The sequence below is a fragment of the Tamandua tetradactyla genome, chromosome 17, assembly GCF_023851605.1.
Source record: "Tamandua tetradactyla isolate mTamTet1 chromosome 17, mTamTet1.pri, whole genome shotgun sequence".
In the NCBI taxonomy this organism is placed as follows: Eukaryota; Metazoa; Chordata; class Mammalia; order Pilosa; family Myrmecophagidae; genus Tamandua; species Tamandua tetradactyla.
In genome coordinates, this window is record NC_135343.1 from 79,407,133 (window position 1) to 79,429,518 (window position 22,386).

A 22,386-nucleotide genomic window follows, 5' to 3' on the forward strand; every position below is an offset into this window, starting at 1 on the left:
GTCTAAGGGTAGAAACCCGCATTTCCTGATCAGGTCCTGCTTTTAGCACCATATAAGAATTCTTGGTGAGTCATGAGGCTTTAGAGATCTTATTTAAGTTATGTACATCTCTGTTCCTCAGCTACCCCATAACCTCCCCAGATTCTAGCTGATCTCACCTTCTCAAAGATATCACTTCAGTAATTCTACCCCCTTTTCTTAAATCATTAGTTACTTCCTCCCTACCAGATCATTCCCATTATAATACTAAAATGCAGTTTATTTTTCTTCTTAGGAAAAAACAACAGCTTTCTTTGGATCCCACTCTTCCAATAAATAGCTGCCACTTTATTTCTTGGCTTAGTTGTGCGGCAAAACTTCTGCAGACTTGTCTGTCCTTTTCTACCTCCAATTCCTCTCTTCCTGATTTTTCTGAAAACCCACATCAATCTTTTGTTCTCACCACTCTACCAAACTACTCATCAAAGTTGCTAACGTCCTCCATATCACTAAATCCAATGGATAGTTTTCAGTTCTGATCTTTTATCTGCAACTTCTGACGTAGATGTTTTCTTTCTTCACTTGGCTTCCAGTACATACACCACACTCCTGTTTTTTCTTCTACTCCATTGATAAAGTTTTTTTAGTCTCTTTTGTTCAGTCTTCATTTTCTCCATGATTTTTGTTTGTTTTGCAATTTTAATTGAGAGATAACTTTTGTACAGTAAAGTGTAGATATAAGGTAAGGGCATAGCTGCCCATGTCTTCATTAAGATATAAAACATTTACTACATTCCAGAAGGCTGTTTTGTGTCCTCCACAGATGGGACCAGCACATATGGCTGCTATTCTTACCTCTGTCACCACAGCTTCATTTGCCTGTTCTCAAACTTACTACAAAGAGAACAACACAGTATGTATCTCTTTTTCTGACTTCTTTCACTCACCATTATGTCCGTTAGATTAATGCTTGGAGTTTCAAGGATTGTTTGTTGTTTTTCATTGCTGGGTACTATTCTGCTGTAGGAATATACCATAAATTATGTATCTGCTCTACTCGTGATGGGCATTGGGGTATTCTCAGGTCTTGATAATTGCAAATAGCTAAAGAATGCTATAAACATTCTTGTAGAGGCCTTTTGGTGAACATTAGATTTATTTCTATTGGGTGTTTGCCCAGGAATGGAATTGCAGTTTCAAAATTATATGTACATTCAGATTTAATATAAAACTGTCAAATACATTTCCAAAGTAGTTGTACAATTTAGAGTACTACTGATAATTAACTGATATAGTCCTACTGATAATTCTTCTTATAAACAGCTGGTATTTTTAGTCTTTTTAATTTTAGATAATTCGATATTTAATTCCTGAGTACTTCCAGGTCCCTTGCTCTTTCTCTAGCTACACTTACCCTTGTGGTGATCTCATCTGCCCATAACTTACAAACCAGGCATACGTAGTTGACCCCAAATTAAAATTTGTCTTCTGAACTCCAGAAAATTGTCTACTTGACATCTCCACTTGGATATCTAATAAGTGCCTCAAATATAACATATTCAAAACTGAGATCCTGCCAAAGCCTTTCCCACCTTTTGCCTTCCCCATCTGAATTCACTGCAATGCTGTTCTTCCAATATCTCAGGCCAAAAACTTAGGGAGTGATTCTCAACTCTTTTCAATTATACTCTACACACAGTAGGTCAACAAGCACATTTGATTTAACTTGAAAATATACCAGGTACTGAGTATTTCTCAATACCTGTAATTGTCACCACACTCAACCACATCAATTCTGAGCCAGGCAACCAGAGTGATCTTCCTTACTGGCAAGTCAGTACATATCACTCCCCTTCTCAAAACCTTACAGGGAAACCTCATTACCCCCAAAGTAAAATCCAGAGTTGTTGCAATGATTTGAACTGTCCTATTTGAACCACCTATTTCTTATGCCTCCTTCCCATTATTTGTCTGTCCTCATCTTCTACTATGCTGCTTCTCACTTTCTATACTACTCAAGGAATTCTTGCTATTTCTTGAATATGCCAAGCATATTCCTCCTTTCAGGTGGGTTTCACCCTGCTTAGGATGCCCCTACCCCATCTAAATGCATGGTGAACTCCTTCAATTCCTTCAAGTTTCCTTCAAATGCCACCTTATCAGTGATCACATATTTAACACTTTAACTCTTCACACATCCAACAAGATTCCCAACCACCCCTCACTTTACTCTACTTTTACATTTTTTTTTTGTTCATAGGGCTTACCACCTTCTAACATAAATAACAATAAACTTATATATTTATCAATTCTCTCCTTTTGCTCTACAAGGGCAGGTATTGTTGGTTTTGTTCACTGATGCACCTCAAGTGCCTAGAAGTAGGGTTGGCACTCTTTGCATGGTGTAAAGTGTTTGCTGAGATGTTAAATCCCCATAATAGCCCATAATCACCCATGAAGTAAGCAGTATTAGCTGGTGCCATGCTGAGCCCTGTTGGATTCTGCTTTTATTTTAGGTTTTAAGAACATTTCATTAAAATTTTACATATCTTGACTACTGAGGTTTTGGGTTTTTGGAATTCTATTAGTCCTAGCCTAGGAGACATAGTATCCTTATTTTATGGGTAGAGGAAATTGAGGCTTGGAGAGGTTACGTGAGCTGGGTCAGGCTCACACCGTTAATAAGCGTGGAAACCTAGGACTGTCTAATTCTAGAGACTGTGCTCTCACACACTGGGCTGTATTTTCCAAATTCTTGTTTATTTTTGTGTCTTGTGCAATTTTTATCCCCCTGAGGATAAAAGAGGCATAGCCTCTATGATACACACACTCAAAAAGGATTGGTTAAATTGCATTAAATTTTTATTCCAGTTCACACTTTGTTATTCTCCTGGAGATGCTTATTGCACAGGAGGTTTGCATCCATCATTCCGTGAACCCATTCTAATTAGTCAGAAATATGCGACCATAAGAATGGCCGCCTTGGACTTCAGTGAGGTCACTTATTCTTATCCAAAGCTTTGCCAATGTCTAAATCCTTAAATGACATTTATTTAAGATGATTTTTAAACTTTTCTTGCCAATACCTGCCCCAATTGGATTTCTTTTTCCCTAAGAGGAGTAAGCAGAATCTGGACACTTGGTTCGGATTTGACCATGTTCTGCCTGGTACATAGTTTTTAATTACACTTCCTGTATTAGCTAGGGTTTTCTAGAGAAACAGAATCAGCAGGAGATATCTGTAAATATAAAATTTATAAAAGTATCTCATGCAATCCTGGAAATGTAAAGAGTCCAAGATCCATAGGACAGGCTGTAAGCTGGCAGCTCCAAAGAAGGTCCTTCAAAGAACTCTCAGGAGAGCCTGGCTGGCTGAAGCAGGAAGGGTGATTGTCTCTTCTGAATCCTCTCTAAAAGCCTTCTGGTGATTAGGTTAAGCGTCACTCATTGCAGAAAACATTCCGCTTAGCTGATTGCAATCGGCTGTGGATGCAGCCAACATGGTCATGATTTAAGCCCATGAAATGTCCTCATAGCAACAGACAGGCCAGTGCTTGTCCAACGAGACAACAGGGCACCACCACCTGGCCACGTTGACACATGAATCTGACCATCATCCATCCTATCACACACCCAAATTCACAAGACATGCCCCTGTCTCCATGGCAACGCTGGAAGGCTAGCCTTCTCCGATGGCACAAAAGTGACTTGGCATTTGCTTCTGAGTGGAACCTGTGCTTTCACCAAGGCTGGTCAGCCAGTATAGACCATGCATCGTACTGTGGCTGTGGACAAGGAGGGACATATTTTAATTTTAAAATCTCAGTGATACCAGTTGTCACACTACTCTCATAAGCTCATCCTTGTAGATCAGAAATGTTCTAGTTTGCTAGCTGCTGGAATGCAGCACACCAGAGACGGATTGGCTTTTAATAAAAGGGGATTTATTTTGTTAGTTCTTCAGAGGAAAGGCAGCTAACTTTCAACTGAGGTTCTTTCTTACGTGGAAGGCACAGTGTAATCTCTGCTGGCCTTCTCTCCAGGCCTCTGGGTTCCAACAACTTTCCCCGGGGTGATTTCTTTCTGTATCTCCAAAGGCCTGGGCAGAGCTGCAAGTGCTGAGATGAGGTATGCTGAGCTGCTTGGGCTGTGCTACATTGAGCTCTCTCATTTAAGCACCAGCCAATTAAGTCAAACGTCACTCATTGCACAGACACGCCTCCTAGCCGACTGCAGATGTAATTAGCAACAGATGAGGTTCACGTACCATTGGCTTATGTCTGCAGTAACAAAAGTAGGTACGCTCACCTGGCCAAGTTGACAACTGAATCTAACTACCACAAGAAATAAAACAAAAATAGAGCTGGAATTTTGATCCAATTTGAAAATAGGATATATTTAACTTACCTAGAATTGAGCTGACCACATTCTGTAATTCATGGTACATTAAAGTGTTCAGTCTGTGCAAGTGCTTTTCTCATTTAAAAAAAAATTTTTAATTTTTTTTCCTTCTCCCCCCCACCTAAATATACTCCCCCTTAAATTTAAAGTATATGCTTCTGATGTAACTCCTATAAGCTATACACCTTGAAAATGCATAGCAACGTTGGCAAAAGGCTCCTACTCTTACTGTTTCATTCAGTCTGTTTAATATAATTCCCATTTGAACCAAATCCAGACAGAGAAATCAAGGTACAGCTGTCTCCCTCCTTCTCTATCACCACTCTCCCTTAGTTTCCTTCCTCGTCCATCAGCTCAGGAAAGGGCAGGCTTTCCCATTTCCCCCTCTTGTCTTCAGTGCATTTCCCTTCAGGAGACTTCTGGACACCAATAGGTCAGGTCTAGCCTTGGATGTGTTTTAAGGGCAGTGCAGTCTATACTGTTCAGAACCTCATCTCCTAGACTTTTGTCTCTCCAAAGAGGTCAAGAAAATCAACTCTGAGACTCAAAGTAGATTATTGTCCTCTTAGTTTTACATGATTTCCATGTTTCCGTCACTGGGAAAATAAACTTGATGGCTTTGGCTCGGAAAGTGAAGAAAATAAAAAATTGATATTTGAAGGCTATTACTCCTACTACATGAACTCATTCGTTAGTAAGCAGAGTTTTAAAAGTGGTGTTAAGGAAAAATTGTTGCAGAGTACATTTGAAAGTATCCATGCCAAGCACAATCTTTCCCTGCCACAATTTCATCTAAACAACTGACCAATATCTGGAGATTTTAGTACCTGCTTTTTTGTTTCTGCACCACTAGAGGACGTTTCAATATTCACGTGGAGACAAACCACCCAATACATTGTCATTCAGCTCTAGATCACCAGGAGTTTTGGTATGGGCTTTTCCTCCAAGCCACAGCCGTTTAGTCATATATTCAGATCTCAGACCTCATCATTACCAAGAATGATGCCAGCACTCTCTGATGACAACTTTGACATTTCCTGTAAAAGGAGCAAGATTTCTGGAACTTCTGCTCCTCTACTCCAATAATAGGCTGAGCCTGCCAGTTTTTTATCACATTTCATTTTACTACATGCTTTTACTTCTCCCCTGAAACAGATTAGAGTCCATGGCTCCCTGTTATCATTAGTCCTTTGTAAATACCTTGAACTTCTTTGTTTTCTGCTGTGTTCTCCTGCAGATCTCCAGCTCCCGTGAAGTCTGACTCCATCTGCCTCAAGCCTGAGGCGGAGCAGCTGGTTAGAGAAAAGCATCACGCTGTCTGGATGCTCTTACTGAAATGCAAGACCACAGACTTTCTTTAAATTGTAAAATATAACTTATATACAAGAAAGCAATAAATTTCCAAGTACATTCGAACAAGTGTTATAAAACAGATTTTAAAATTTGGTATGGTTATAGTTCCATGATTTTTCTGTTTTTCCTTCTAGCTGCTCCAAGACACTAGAGACCAAAACAAATATCAATACAACAATTCAGCAGTCATACTCATTTGTTGGTCCTATCTTCTCTGTTATACTTCTCCTTCTCAGGTCCTCAGCAGTGCTTGATAGGTCTTCCTTACGAAAGTCCGTTCACTTCCTTTCTCTCCAAGCCATTATTTCAAACTCTCCATCTTCAAATTCCCGTTCTCCTCCTCTCTTACTCATGCTCATGTGATTGACTTCCTTTTTTTTTTTTTTTTGACTTCCCTTCTTTTTTGCATTATCTATTTTTCTATTGTAGCCATCTCAGTGGGTGTGTACTAGTCTGGGCTTTCCTGACAAAGAGAACCAGCAGGGTATATATATATATATATAAATATATATATATATATATTTATATATATATGTGAGGCAGGCAATGTGGGATTCTGCAAGGCCAGCCAAGGAAGGAAATTCCTGTAAAAGTTATATTCAAGCTTTGAGTCTGAATCCTTAGAGAAACTTGTGATGCTGGGAATTCAAATAAAAGTTGATGATCTCTGGAATTCTCAATTCTTGGTGTTAAGAATTACAAATATTTGGAGTCACATCATGGAGGGTACTCTCCTATATTTAAAGTCAATGGATTGTATATAGAAACCCATCTACAAAATAACATCACAGTAAAAAACAAACAAAAACTAGGCCAGTGTTTGAGCAAACACTTGGTCATCAAATTAACACGTAAAATTAACCATCACCGGGAGTAAAATGGGATCTTGCTGTGGTTTATACTTGCATTTCCCTGCCTGCTAATGCTGTCACACCCATTTTAATTTATTTATTGACTATTTGTGTATCTTCTATGGAGAAATGTCTATCAAGATCCACCGTCCAGAAATCCCCGGGTGAGCCAGGACCTGGCATTGAGGGATTGAGAAAGCCTTCTCGACGGGAAGGGGGAAGAGAGAAATGAGACAAAGCGAGGCATCAGTGGTTGAGAAATTTCATACCGGGTTAAGAGGTTATCCTGGAGGTTTTTCTTACACATTATTTAGATATCCCTTTTTAATTTATAGTGTATTAGAGAGGCTAGAGGGACGTACCTGAAACTGTAGAGCTGTGCTCCAGTACCCTTGTTTCTTAGTGATGACTGTATAATAATAATAAAGCCGTTACAGTGTGGCTGTGTGATTGGGAAAACCTTGTGTGTGATGTTCCTTTTATCTAGGGTATGGACAGATAGGTTAAAAATATGGATAAAAATAAACAAATAATGGGGGGCAAAGGTTAAAATAAATTGGGTAGATGGAAATACTAGTGGTCAATGAACAGAAGGGGTTTGGGATGTATGAGTTTTTCTTATTTCTTTTTCTGGAGTGATGCAAATGGTCTAAAAATGATCATGGTGATGAATACACAAATATGTGATGATATTGTGAGCCATTGATTGTACACCATGTATGGACAATATTGTGTGAAGATTTGTCACTAAAAATCTTAAAAATAAAACCCATAAAAAAGATCCGTTGTCCATATTTTTAATTGTTTTTAAAAAATTATTCTATTGCAGTTGTTTTCAGTGTATTCTATAAGTAAGTCTCTTTCAGATTTATGAATCGCAAATATTTTCTCACATTTTGTAGGGTTTCCTTAACATTTTCTTGGTGGTCCTCCAAATTTAATCAAAACTTTAAAATATATATATATATATATATATATATATATATATATATATATATTGTCCCTTGTTTTTTTTATACCATAAATAATAAAACTTGCACCTGGTTGTGGTGCAATTGGGGGTAGGTTATCACTCCTAAGCAATGGCATTCAAAGTTCAAATATTAAAGCTTTTCAAGGATGCTGGTGGCTGCCTATAATGTGCATACTCCATAACTTTCTCTCTGCTTTACTTACTTTAGAATGTAAATCGAAAGAGAGGGTATTAGCATCAAAAGAGAGGATTGTGCAGGAAATAACATATACCAAGTATGCATGGCTAAAATGCAACAGAAAAGTAAACAAAAATTTAATTTACTCAAGATATGTGTTAAAGGATATGCTCTATTCTTTGCTTTTTATAACTCTCTCTCTTTTTCAAATATTTTTTTGAGATATAATCACCCAAGGTGTACAATCAGTGATTCACAGTATTATCATAAAACTGTGCATTCACCATTACAATCGATTTTTGAACATTTGCATTACTTCAAAAACAATAAAAATCAGAATAGAAGTAAAGAAGAAAACTAAAACCTTCCGTGTCCTCCATACCCCCATTGTTAATTTCTTTGTTTATCTCAATAATAAGAGGACTCAGTAGAGTACTTCTCCTTGCTCTTACCTCCTCCATTTGTCCCCCTATCATGTATTTATCTCCATCCCATTACAGTGTGAGAATTTCGTCTGTGCTCATCTCAGGTGGATAGCTTCTCTCTCTCCTTGCTGAAGGGCATTTTTTTCATAAGAAAAGCATGATTTTTCTTCCTTTCACTTAATTATTCCATTTAGGATACAAATATCATACTTTAAATTCCTGCTACAATGGCCCTCATGTGACTTTTGTATTCATTGAAAGTGCAGGGCACTTGGTAAGTCTTTCAGGAAGGAAAAATGACATCTTTATGTTTTGGGAAATTGGTTTGAATTTTTGTCCTTTAATAATCTCTTCTCCCATTTCTTTGTTCTTTCTTTCTAGCAATCTTCTAAATGAGATATTCAATTGTCTGGATTGCTCTTTTAGGTTCCGTATTGTTTTTCATCTATTTCCTTTTTCTCTTCATATTTTCTGAGATATTTCCTCAGCCTTATCTTCCCACACTTTTATCGATTTTTAGTGTTATCTTCCTTTTAAGATCCAAGGTTCTTTCTCCAATTTTTTCCTTTCTTAAAATAACACCCTGTCCTATTTCACAAGTGCAATTACTTTTCTTGTCATTTCTTTTGCAATCTTTTATTCTTTCATGCCAGAGTGGGGTCTGCTCATATTTGAGACTAATAAACTAATGAAGATATTGGAAGCTATGCATGCACGGATGGAGCTTACAACTGATGGGCTCCTTTGTGGTAGGATTAGATGGAAACAGCTGATCTGGTGGAGAATTCCCAGATGTCAGTCAGTGTACACTTTGTAGGGAATTTATCCCGAAGGTTTCTTATAAGCCTGCTACAAGCATTCTGGGAATTACTTGTGGAAACCTGATTCTCACCATTTTCTATGTGGCTTTTTCACTGAATTTCCATTTTCACTTTGTTGTCTCACCCTAGTCCTCTGCTCTGCCTGGTATCCTTGAGTCCAGAACCTGTTCGGTTCATTTTTCCCAGAGACTGTGCTTCCTAGAATGCCATGTGGACTATGTCAGTCAGTCTGTAAATATTAGGTGAATTAATGGACACATAAAGCAAAGTCAAATGCAATTTGGTCCTTCCGGAAGGAGACATGGCATATACAATTTACCAAAATGGTGCTTCTGTTTTAGCTAACCAAAAACCTTGGGAAATTGAGTTAATGCATTTAAAAATAGCATTACATTATTGCTAAAGAAAAAAAAATTTAACCGTTTTAAATAAGGAAAGAAATCACAAGCCTATCTGATATCTCCACGTGGCATCTGTATTACAACTTCATGGGATTAATGTTACTGGTTTTCCGACAGAGGGTGACCTCTGTTTGACCTTCCATCAAAGAAAATCTGCCAATGGATTACCTTTTTAAAACATTTTAATTCTGGTAACACTATACAACACAAAATTTTCCATTTTAACCACTTTCAAGTATAAGCTTCAGTGGGTTAATTACCTTTTAATGATCTGAAAGATCAGAATGAAGGCTGGTCATGTGATGAGATTTTCCATTTCTATTAAAAAGGTTGTCTATTTTATTGGTCACCTTTTCCAGTAAAAATATTCATTTAAAATTAATTTAGAGATTTATAAAGATTTATTTCTCCTAAAGACTTGGCAGCAGCTTCTTCCTCCTCCTCTTCTCTTCCTACTTCTTTTCCTTCTACTTCTCCTTCTCTCACTATTTTTGCTATACTCACCAGGAAACTTGGATATAAACTTAATTTTAAGAAGTACAATACTACATGAGCCTAGGTATTTTCTTTTTTGAACTTTTTTATTGTATAGTATAACATATATACAAAGCAAAGAAAGAAAAAAGCAATAGTTTTCAAAGCACTCTTCAACAAGTAGTTACAGGATAGATACCAGAGTTTGTCACGAGCTACCATATGATTCTCTCAGATTTTTCCTTCTAGCTGCTCCAGAATATAGAAGGTTAGAAGGCTTAAATATTTTTTATCATCACAATTGACTTTTTTTTACTTCTTTTATTGTGAAAAATAATATATATACAAAAAAGCTATAAATTTCAAAGCACAGCACCACAGTTAGTTGTAGAACGTATTTCAGAGTTTGACATAGGTTACAATTTCACAATTTTAGGTTTTTACTTCTAAGTAAGATACTGGAGACTAAATGAGGCATCAATTTAATGATTCAGCATTCATATTCATTTGTTAAATCCTGTCTTCTCTGTGTAACTCCACCATCACCTTTGATCATTCTATCCCTCTCTTTGGGGATGTTTAAGCTATGGCAATTCTAAATTTTTTATATTGGAAGGGTCTGTCACTAATATGGGGTAGGGAGATGGAACTATCTGATATTCTGGAAAGGCTTGGCAAGGTTTTAGGACTTCTCTGGACCATGGACCCATCTGGAGGTTGTAGGTTTCTGGAAAGTTACTCTAGTGCATGGAACCCTTGTGGAATCTTATGCATTGCCCTAGGTGTTCTTTAGGATTGGCTGGAATGGTCCTGGTTGGGGGTTGGCAGGTTATGATAGGTAGCAAGGTCTACCTGAAGCTTCTGTAAGAGCAACCTCCAGAGTAGCCTCTTGACTCCATTTGAACTCTGTCTGCCACTGATACTTTATTAGTTACACTTCTTTTCCCCCATTGGTCAGGATGGAATTGTTGATCCTATGGTGCCAGGTCTGGATTCATCCCTGGGAGTCATCTCCGATGTTGCCAGGGAGATTTTCATCCCTGGATATCATGTCCCAAATGATGAGGGGACAGCAATGATTTCACTTGCAGAGTTGGATTTAAAGAGACTGAGGCCACATCTGAGCAACAACAGAGGTCCTCCAGAAGAAACTCTTAGACATGCCTATAGGTAGTTTAAGCTTCTCCACTACCTGCATAAGCTTCACAAGAATAAGCCTCCTGATCGAGGGCATGGCCTATTGATTTGGGTGTCCAAGTTTGACACAGTATCAGGGGATTCCCTGACGGTAAGGTTTAACAGTTCAATATTTTCCTCCCATCCCTTAGGGGACTTTGTCAATACTTTTTGATTATCTACTTAATATTCTCTAGGGTGTATCTAGGTATTACAATATTCTATGCAGGGTTAAAGGACCTTCTTATTTTGTGCCCCCTGTGTTTCTGTTGTTCAAGTGAACTATACAGATAGGTTGAATTAGATTATGCACTACAGAAAATTTCAGTTCCAGATCAAATAAACTTTTCTTCCATTGGTCTCAAGGAGTATGTGCGGTTCTAAAATATAGACACTGTCTTCCTTACCCCTATGTTCTGAATTACCTTAACCCCAACCTTTTTGGCTTCATTCTTATCTCTAAACATCAGGTTATATATATAAAACAGCCTCTCAAAATCCAAAAATAGTAATCACCACTCCGGACTTACTGTGTCTGCTTTAAAAGCTTACAATCTAGGCCCCTGTTTTCTTATAAGCATTTTCTAAAGGTGACCATACCACTGTTGTTCTTTTGTTTCTAGCTTATTTTGTCTCACCAAATGTCTCACATACTCATTCACATCATTGCATGCCTCATAATTTTGTTCCTTTTTGTAGCACAAAAAGCACAACCTTCATTCATAAGTATACGCCATAGTTCGCCAATCAACTTCTCCGTCAGTGCATCCTTCAGCCACCTGCATTTATTGGGCATCATGTAGAGGGCCCAAAGTCCACAGTCCATCAACATTCTCAATTTTAGATTTCATTGTTCCCAAGGGAAAGAAAATCAATAAACACACCCTCGCCAAATAGGAAATGTATACCTCCTCTTAACTCTTGTCCCTCACTCCATTATTTACCTCTGCTGTTGCTGTGGTAGTGCCGATGGTTTTCTTTTGAACATAGCTCATAGCATGCAATAGCAGTTTTCCCCCTGTACCCTGGACTTAAACACTCTATATACAAGAATCGTATCTTTGAAGTAATTCTTGCAAGAACTAATTCATATATCTTGTGTTAATAAGTGGGACACATAGATCTATACAACCCCTTTCAATCTTGTTTGTCTTCAATATGGTAATATTACTTATAGACCCAGTAGAGAATCACCTTCACTCCTATCTATTCCCTTACATTGGAGTTCAACCTCATTAACTAACAGTTCACCCATCTCTAGCTTTTATGTATCTGTAAGTCCCCTATATTCTGCATTATAAGTCTGTCATTATACCTTTATGTTGGTCATAAAAGTGGAATCATTACAGTATCTATCCTTTCATGTCTGGCTAATTTAACTCAGCATATGTCCTCAAGGCTCATCCATTTTATCATGTGCTTCAGGCATCTTATCATGTGCTTCAGGACATCATTTTGTCTTACTGCTGCATAATATTCCATTGTAGGTATATACCACATTTTATTGATCCTCTTGTCTGTTGATGGGCATTTGGTTTCTTTCCATGTTTTGGTGATTGTGAATAATGCTGCTATGAACATCAGTGTGCAAATGTCTGTGTCGTTGCTTTCAGCTCTTCTGGGTATATACCAAGTAGTGCTAAATCTGGGTCATAGGGCAACTCGATATTTAGTTTCCTAAGGAACCACCAAACAGTCTTCCATAGTGGCTGCACCATTATAAATTTCCACCAGCAGTGCGTAAGTGTCCCAGTTTCTCCACATCCTCTCCAACATTTATAGTTTCCTGTTCATTTAATAACAGCCATTCTTATAGGTGTGAGGTGGTATCTCATTTGTAGTCTTGATCTGCTTTTCCTTATGGCCAATGAAAATGAGCATCTCTTCATGTGCTTTTGAGCCATCTGTATTTGCTCTTCAGAAAAAGGCCTATTTATATCTTTAGCCTGTTTTATAATTGGGTTGTTTGTTCTTTTGTTGTTGAGTTGTATGATTTCTTTGTATACACAGGGAATCGAACCTTTGTCTGATATGCTATTTCCCAATATTTTCTCCCAGTGGCTGCCTCTTCACCTTTTTGACAAAGCCTTTTGAAGTGCAGAAGCATTTGATCTGGAGGAGTTCCCATTTATCTACTTTTTTTTTGTTGCTTGTGCTTTGGGTGTAAAGTTTAGGAAGCTACCTCCTATTACTAGATCTTGAAGATGTTTCCCTACATTTTCTTCTAGAAGCTTTATGGTTCTAGTTCTTATATTTAGGTGTTTGATCCACTTTGAGTTAATTTTTGTGTAGGGTGTAAGATAGGGGTCCTCTTTCATTCCTTTGACTATTGCTATCCAGTTCTTGCATGCACAGTTATGGAAAACCTATTTTGTCTTAGTTCAGAGGATTTGCGGGCCTTGTCAAAAATCAGTTGACCGTAGATTTGGTGGTCTGTTTCTGCACTCTCGATCCAATTCCATTGGTCAGTGCTCCTGTCTCTGTGTGAGCACCATGCTGTTTTGACCACTGTGGCTTTATAATAGGTTTTAAAGTCAGGGAGTGTCAATCCTCCCACTTTGTTCTTGCTTTTTTTAAGGATGATTTTAGCTATTGGGGTCTCTTTCCTTTCCAGATGAATTTGGTAGTTAGCTTTTCCAAATCTTCAAAGTAGGTTGTTGGAATTTTGATTGGTACTGTGTTGAATCTGTAGATCAACTTGGGGAGAATTGACATCTTAACTATATTTAGCCTTCCTATCCATGAGCAGGGAATGTCTTTCCACCTACTTAGATCTCCTTTGATTTCTTTTATCAATGTTATGTAGTTTTCTGTGTACAAGTCCTTTACATCCTTAGTTAGGTTCATTCCTAAGTACTTGATTCTTTTAGTTACAATTTGAATGGAATTTTTCCTTAACTGAGTCCTCAGCTAGGTCATTGCTTGTGTATAGAAATGTTACTGATTTTTGCACATTAATTTTTTTTCTATTCACAAAAAAAAGCTCCAGTTCATCTTTTAATTTTTTTTGAAAAATTCCTGACATTACAGAACTAAACTGAAATGTATTAGTATTCCACTCTTACGTTTTCATGACAAACAGAAAAAAAAAATTCATGAGCCAAAACAAAACGAAAAAGCAGGGAAAAGCTTATAAAACTAAATATGGATCTCAGCATTACCAGTTGAACAGAGAAAGGAATTAAAATGCTTTAATTAAAAAATCACGAGTGGATGATAAAGTGTGTAGAAGCGGAAAATTTACTAAGTATTTAAAACCTGGAATTGCTTGACTGTTCAGAAACCAAACAGACAGATCACGGGTGTTGGTGAACACCAGAAAGGGATAATGCACGAACCTGCATTGTTCTCGCTGCTCCCCATGCCACCCGTCTTTGATGAAAGCTTGACATTGATTAGACATTGAGCCAGGCTAATGCTGGCAGCAGATCTAGTGATGGTAACCTGCCTATTAGTAGATCCTTCCACTGGGTTCACAATTTTTATCTGTGCCCCAGACATGTGACAGATCTCACTGATTTTGGTGCTTTGATGCCAGATGATGCAACCAATCAAATCATTTGGCATGGTGAGTTCATGAGAAGTAGCCTGAGCAGATGCATCCAAACCTGCACTGAATCAGGTGTTGCCATGCATCATAGGAAAATGAGACTGTTGCATTACCAACTGGTGCAGCCTGGTCAAATTTGGCTGTGGAATGGCATACTGTCCTTGAATGGTATAGGCCTTAAGAGATGGTCTCTCCAAGTCAGGGTTGAGGCACATGGACAGGGTGATGTGGGGAAAGCTCTCACTGTTGTGGCCTGTGCTGCACCTGTCCTGACCACCTGCAAAGATGACCAGAGAGCTGGACAGCTTGGGCTGGTATGGGATAGTCACACCCTTTGGGAGGGACTGGGAGAGAGTCTCCAACATGACCAGATCTGTTTGACACACTCAATGATGGATCGTGGAATGCCAATAATAGTGATGGCCCACTCAGTTGAGTTGAGGAGCATTTCCCCTGCCACCTGGACCTAAGCCCCTGTACTCTCTCATATTTCCTTTATCTTGCAACCACCTTTCCCAATGAGAAGGCCACACTGACCACCAGGGACCACCAGCCTCGGGGTCACTGGGGGTCTACCGGCAGCTGTGCTATTGGTCATAGAGCTGTCGATGTCCTCTTCTAGTTTGTCAATGATCATGGCAAAGGCTTTAAAGATGGCATTGGTGGGTCCAGCCAAAGGGATAATTCTCTCAGGACAATTTCCTTCTGCGATACTGATCCATGCACCACTCTCTTCGTGCATCTTCCTAACTGATTCTCTTTTCTTTCTGATAATACTGCCAAATTCCTTTCCATGCATAAGTAGCCAGATGGTGAGAATGACATTTAATCCACCTTCAATAACACCGGTGTCCATGTTGAGCAGTGTACCTGGGAGCTGGACTTTGAGTGACCAAGTCTTTGGTCACTGGTGGGGGTGAAAGCCAAAAACCGCAGGTGCGAGGCAGTTGTGGGGATACGGGTAACGGGTGGAAGGCCCTGGACAGAACAATAGGGGTGGGCAGGAAGTGAGGGGGCCCCACGGGTGGGTGGAGGAGGAAGGGGATTGGAGGAGGAGTAGGAAGAAGGGGGTAAGAGACCCCAGGGCAGGTGGAGGACAGTGGAGGGCAGGCAGGAGAGAGCACAGGCTGAGGCTGCTTGGGCTGCTGCCTCTGCTGGTCTCAGTGCACATTAATTTTATATCCTGCCACCTTGCTGAATTTGTTTATTAACTCAAGTATCTTTACTGTAGATTTCTCAGGAGCTTCCAAGTACAGTATCATATCATCTGCAAATAATGAAAGTTTTACTTCTTCCTTTCCATTTTGGATGCCTTTTATTTCTTTGTCCTGCTTGATTACTTTAGCTAAAACTTCTAGCACAATGTTGAATAATAGTGGTGACAGTGGGCATCCTTGTCTTGCACCTGATCTTAGGGGGAAAGTTTTCAGTCTCTGTCCATTGAGTAGGATGTTGGCTATCAGTTTTTTATACATTCCTTTTATCATATTGAGGTACTTATCTTTGATTCATATCTTTTGGAATGTTTTTGTCAGAAAAGAATGCTGAGCTTTGTCAAATGGTTTTTCTGCATCAATTGAGATGATCATGTGATTTTTCCCTTTAGATTTTTAATGTGCTGTATTACATTAATTGATTTTCTTGTGATGAACCATCCTTGCATTCTGGTATAAATCCCACTTGGTCATGGTGTATAATTCCTTTAATGTGCTGTTGGATTCAATTTGCTGATATTATATTGAGAATTTTTGCATTTATGTTATTAGGGAGATTGGTCTGTAGTTTTCCTTTCTTATAGCATCTTTATCTGGTTTTGGTATTAAAATGATAAGCTGCATAAAATGAGTTAGGTAGAGTTCCTTTTTCCTCAATTTTTTTGGAAAAGTTTGGGCAGGATTGGTGTTACTTCTTTCTGGAATGTTTGATAAAATTCCTCTGTGAAGCCATCTGGCCCTGGGCTTTTCTTTATAGGAAGATTTTTGATGACTGATTGAATCTCTTTAGATGTGATTGGTTTGTTGCAATCTTATATTTCTTCCTGAGTCAGTGGAGCTTGTTTGTGTGTCTCCAGGAATTTGTCCATTTCATCTAAGCTGTCTAGTTTGTTGGTGTATAGTTGTTCATAGTACCCTCTTAAAATTTCTTATATTTTTTTCTGAGTCTGTGGTAATGCAACCTTTCTTATTTCTGATTTTGTTTATTTGCATCCTCTCTGTTTTTTCTTTGTCAGTCTTGTTAGTGGCCCATCAATTTTATCAAAGAAACAAATTTTTTTTTTTTTTTTTTTTTTTTTTTTTTTTTTTATTAACGGAAAGAAAAAAAAGAAATTAACACAACATTTAGAAATCATACCATTCTACATATGCACTCAGTAATTCTTAACATCATCACATAGATGCATGATCATTGTTTCTTAGTACATTTGCATCAGTTTAGAGGAACTAGCAACACAACAGAAAAAGCTATAAAATGTTAATATAAAGAAAAGAAATAAAAGTAGTAGTAATAGTAAAAAACAACAACAACAAACAAACCAACAAGCAAACAAAAACAAAAAAAAACCCTATAGCTCAGATGCAGCTTAATTCAGTATTTTAACATGATTACTTTACAATTAGGTATTATTGTGCTGTCCATTTTTGAGTTTTTGTATCTAGTCCTGTTGCACAATCTGTATCCCTTCAGCTTCAATTACCCATTGTCTTACCCTGTTTCTAACTCCTGCTGAACTCTGTTACCAATGACATATTTCAAGTTTATTCTCGAATGTCCGTTCACAACAGTGGGACCATACAGTATTTGTCCTTTAGTTTTTGGCTGGATTCACTCAGCATAATATTCTCTAGGTCCATCCATGTTATTACATGGTTCACAAGTTTATCTTGTCTTAAAGCTGCATAATATTCCATCGTATGTATATACCACAGTTTGTTTAGCCACTCTTCTGTTGATGGAGATTTTGGCTGTTTCCATCTCTTTGCAATTGTAAATAACGCTGCTATAAACATTGGTGTGCAAATGTCCGTTTGTGTCTTTGCCCTTAAGTCCTTTGAGTAGATACCTAGCAATGGTATTGCTGGGTCGTATGGCAATTCTATATTCAGCTTTTTGAGGAACCGCCAAACTGCCTTCCACAGTGGTTGCACCCTTTGACATTCCCACCAACAGTGAATAAGTGTGCCTCTTTCTCCGCATCCTCTCCAGCACTTGTCATTTTCTGTTTTGTTGATAATGGCCATTCTGGTGGGTGTGAGATGATATCTCATTGTGGTTTTGATTTGCATTTCTCTAATGGCCAGGGACATTGAGCATCTCTTCATGTGCCTCTTGGCCATCCGTATTTCTTCTTCTGGTAGGTGTCTGTTTAAGTCTTTTTCCCATTTTGTAATTGGGTTGGCTGTCTTTTTGTTGTTGAGTTGAATAATCTCTTTGTAAATTCTGGATACTAGACCCTTATCTGATATGTCATTTCCAAATATTGTCTCCCATTGTGTAGGCTGTCTTTCTACTTTCTTGATGAAGTTCTCTGATGCACAAAAGTGTTTAATTTTGAGAAGCTCCCATTTATTTATTTCCTTCTTCAGTGTTCTTGCTTTAGGTTTAAGGTCCATAAAACCACCTCCAGTTGTAAGATCCATAAGATATCTCCCAACATTTTCCTCTAACTGTTTTATGGTCTTAGACCTAATGTTTAGATCTTTGATCCATTTTGAGTTAACTTTTGTATAGGGTGTGAGAGATGGGTCTTCTTTCATTCTTTTGCATATGGATATCCAGTTCTCTAGGCACCATTTATTGAAGAGACTGTTCTGTCCCAGGTGAGTTGGCTTGACTGCCTTATCAAAGATCAAATGTCCATAGATGAGAGGGTCTATATCTGAGCACTCTATTCGATTCCATTGGTCGACATATCTATCTTTATGCCAATACCATGCTGTTTTGACCACTGTGGCTTCATAATATGCCTTAAAGTCAGGCAGCGCGAGACCTCCAGCTTCGTCTTTTTTCCTCAAGATGTTTTTAGCAATTCGGGGTACCCTGCCCTTCCAGATAAATTTGCTTATTGGTTTTTCTATTTCTGAAAAATATGTCGTTGGGATTTTGATTGGTATTGCATTGAATCTGTAAATCAATTTAGGTAGGATTGACATCTTAACTATATTTAGTCTTCCAATCCATGAACACGGTACGCCCTTCCATCTATTTAGGTCTTCTGTGATTTCTTTTAACAGTTTTTTGTAGTTTTCTTTATATAGGTTTTTTGTCTCTTTGGTTAAATTTATTCCTAGGTATTTTATTCTTTTAGTTGCGATTGTAAATGGGATTCGTTTCTTGATTTCTACCTCAGCTTGTTCATTACTAGTGTATAGAAAAGCTACAGATTTTTGAATGTTGATCTTGTAGCCTGCTACTTTGCTGTACTCATTTATTAGCTCTAGTAATTTTGTTGTGGATTTTTCTGGGTTTTCTACATATAGTATCATATCGTCTGCAAACAGTGATAGTTTTACTTCTTCCTTTCCAATTTTGATGCCTTGTATTTCTTTTTCTTGCCTAATTGCTCTGGCTAGAACTTCCAACACAATGTTGAATAATAGTGGTGATAGTGGACATCCTTGTCTTGTTCCTGATCTTAGGGGGAAAGTTTTCAATTTTTCCCCATTGAGGATGATATTAGCTGTGGGTTTTTCATATATTCCCTCTATCATTTTAAGGAAGTTCCCTTGTATTCCTATCTTTTGAAGTGTTTTCAGCAGGAAAGGATGTTGAATCTTGTCAAATGCCTTCTCTGCATCAATTGAGATGATCATGTGATTTTTCTGCTTTGATTTGTTGATATGGTGTATTACATTAATTGATTTTCTTATGTTGAACCATCCTTGCATACCTGGGATGAATCCTACTTGGTCATGATGTATAATTCTTTTAATGTGTTGTTGGATACGATTTGCTAGAATTTTATTGAGGATTTTTGCATCTGTATTCATTAGAGAGATTGGTCTGTAGTTTTCTTTTTTTGTAATATCTTTGCCTGGTTTTGGTATGAGGGTGATGTTGGCTTCATAGAATGAATTAGGTAGTTTTCCCTCCACTTCGATTATGTTGAAGAGTTTGAGGAGAGTAGGTACTAATTCTTTCTGGAATGTTTGATAGAATTCACATGTGAAGCCGTCTGGTCCTGGACTTTTCTTTTTAGGGAGCTTTTGAATAACTAATTCAATCTCTTTACTTGTGATTGGTTTGTTGAGGTCGTCTATTTCTTCTTGAGTCAAAGTTGGTTGTTCCTGTCTTTCCAGGAACCTGTCCATTTCTTCTAAATTGTTGTATTTATTAGCGTAAAGTTGTTCATAGTATCCTGTTATTACCTCCTTTATTTCTGTGAGGTCAGTAGTTATGTCTCCTCTTTCATTTCTAATCTTATTTATTTGCATCCTCTCTCTTCTTCTTTTTGTCAATCTTGCTAAGGGCCCATCAATCTTGTTGATTTTCTCATAGAACCAACTTCTGGTCTTATTGATTTTCTCTATTGTTTTCATGTTTTCAATTTCATTTATTTCTGCTCTAATCTTTGTTATTTCTTTCCTTTTGCTTGCTTTGGGATTAGTTTGCTGTTCTTTCTCCAGTTCTTCCAAGTGGACAGTTAATTCCTGCATTTTTGCCTTTTCTTCTTTTCTGATAAAGGCATTTAGGGCAATAAATTTCCCTCTTAGCACTGCCTTTGCTGCGTCCCATAAGTTTTGATATGTTGTGTCTTCATTTTCATTTGCCTCTAGGTATTTACTAATTTCTCTTGCAATTTCTTCTTTGACCCACTTGTTGTTTAAGAGTGTGTTGTTGAGCCTCCATGTATTTATGAATTTTCTGGCACTCCGCCTATTATTGATTTCCAACTTCATTCCTTTATGATCCGAGAAAGTGTTGTGTATGATTTCAATCTTTTTAAATTTGTTAAGACTTGCTTTGTGACCCAGCATATGGTCTATCTTTGAGAATGATCCATGAGCACTTGAAAAAAAGGTGTATCCTGCTGTTGTGGGATGTAATGTCCTATAGATGTCTGTTAAGTCAAGTTCATTTATAGTAATATTCAGGTTCTCTATTTCTTTATTGATCCTCTGTGTAGATGTTCTGTCCATTGATGAGAGTGGTGAATTGAAGTCTCCAACTATTATGGTATATGTGTCTATTTCCCTTTTCAATGTTTGCAGTGTATTCCTCACGTATTTTGGGGCATTCTGGTTCGGTGCGTAAATATTTATGATTGTTATGTCTTCTTGTTTAATTGTTCCTTTTATTAGTATATAGTGTCCTTCTTTGTCTCTTTTAACTGTTTTACATTTGAAGTCTAATTTGTTGGATATTAGTATAGCCACTCCTGCTCTTTTCTGGTTGTTGTTTGCATGAAATATCTTTTCCCAACCTTTCACTTTCAACCTATATTTATCTTTGGGTCTAAGATGTGTTTCCTGTAGACAGCATATAGAAGGATCCTGTTTTTTAATCCATTCTGCCAGTCTATGTCTTTTAATTGGGGAATTCAGTCCATTGACATTTAGAGTTATTACTGTTTGGATAATATTTTCCTCTACCATTTTGGCTTTTGTATTATATATATCATATCTGTCTTTCCTTCTTTCTACACTTTTCTCCATGTCTCTCTCTTCTGTCTTTTTGTATCTGACTCTAGTGCTTCCTTTAGTATTTCTTGCAAAGCTGGTCTCTTGGTCACAAATTCTCTTAGTGACTTTTTGTCTGAGAATGTTTTAAATTCTCCCTCATTTTTGAAGGACAATTTTGCTGGATATAGGAGTCTTGGCTGGCAGTTTTTCTCTTTTAGTAACTTAAATATATCATCCCACTGTCTTCTAGCTTCCATGGTTTCTGCTGAGAAATCTACACATAGTCTTATTGGGTTTCCCTTGTATGTGACGGATTGTTTTTCTCTCGCTGCCTTCAAGATCCTCTCTTTCTCTTTGACCTCTGACATTCTAACTAGTAAGTGTCTTGGGGAACGCCTATTTGTGTCTAATCTCTTTGGGGTGCGCTGCACTTCTTGGATCTGTAATTTTAGGTCTTTCATAAGAGTTGGGAAATTTTCAGTGATAATTTCTTCCATTAGTTTTTCTCCTCCTTTTCCCTTCTCTTCTCCTTCTGGGATACCCACTACACGTATATTTGTACGGTTCACATTGTCCTTGAGTTCCCTGATACCTTGTTCAAATTTTTCCATTCTTTTCCGGATAGTTTCTGTTTCTTTTTGGAGTTCAGATGTTTCATCCTCCAAATCACTAATTCTATCTTCTGTTTCTTTAAATCTGTCTTTGTAGGTATCCATTGTTTTTTCCATGTTTTCTACTTTATCTTTCACTTCCATAAGTTCTGTGATTTGTTTTTTCAGTTTTTCTATTTCTTCTTTATGTTCAGCCCATGTCTTCTTCATGTCCTCCCTCAATTTATCGATTTCGTTTTTGAAGAGGTTTTCCATTTCTGTTCGTATATTCAGCATTAGTTGTTTCAGCTCCTGTATCTCATTTGAACTATTGGTTTCTTCGTTTGACTGGGCCATATGTTCAATTTTCTGAGCGTGATCCGTTATCTTCTGCTGGCGTCTGGGCATTTAGTCAGATTTCCCCGGGTGTTCGACCCCACAGGTTGAAAGATTTTTCTGCGCAGTCTCTGGGTTCTGTTCTTCCTATCCTGCCCAGTAGGTGGCGCACGTGGCACACGCCTGTCTGTGGGTTCCACCAGCGAAAGTTGCTGTGGGTCCCTCAACTCTGGAAAACTCTCGCCGTAGGGGAGGTTC

At 37.9% G+C, this 22,386-nt stretch overlaps 1 pseudogene; it reads right to left on the reverse strand.

The window, feature by feature from the left end:
- Positions 1–14,308: 14,308 nt before the first annotated feature.
- Positions 14,309–15,438, reverse strand: LOC143661250 (poly(rC)-binding protein 2 pseudogene; annotated as a pseudogene).
- Positions 15,439–22,386: the final 6,948 nt, after the last annotated feature.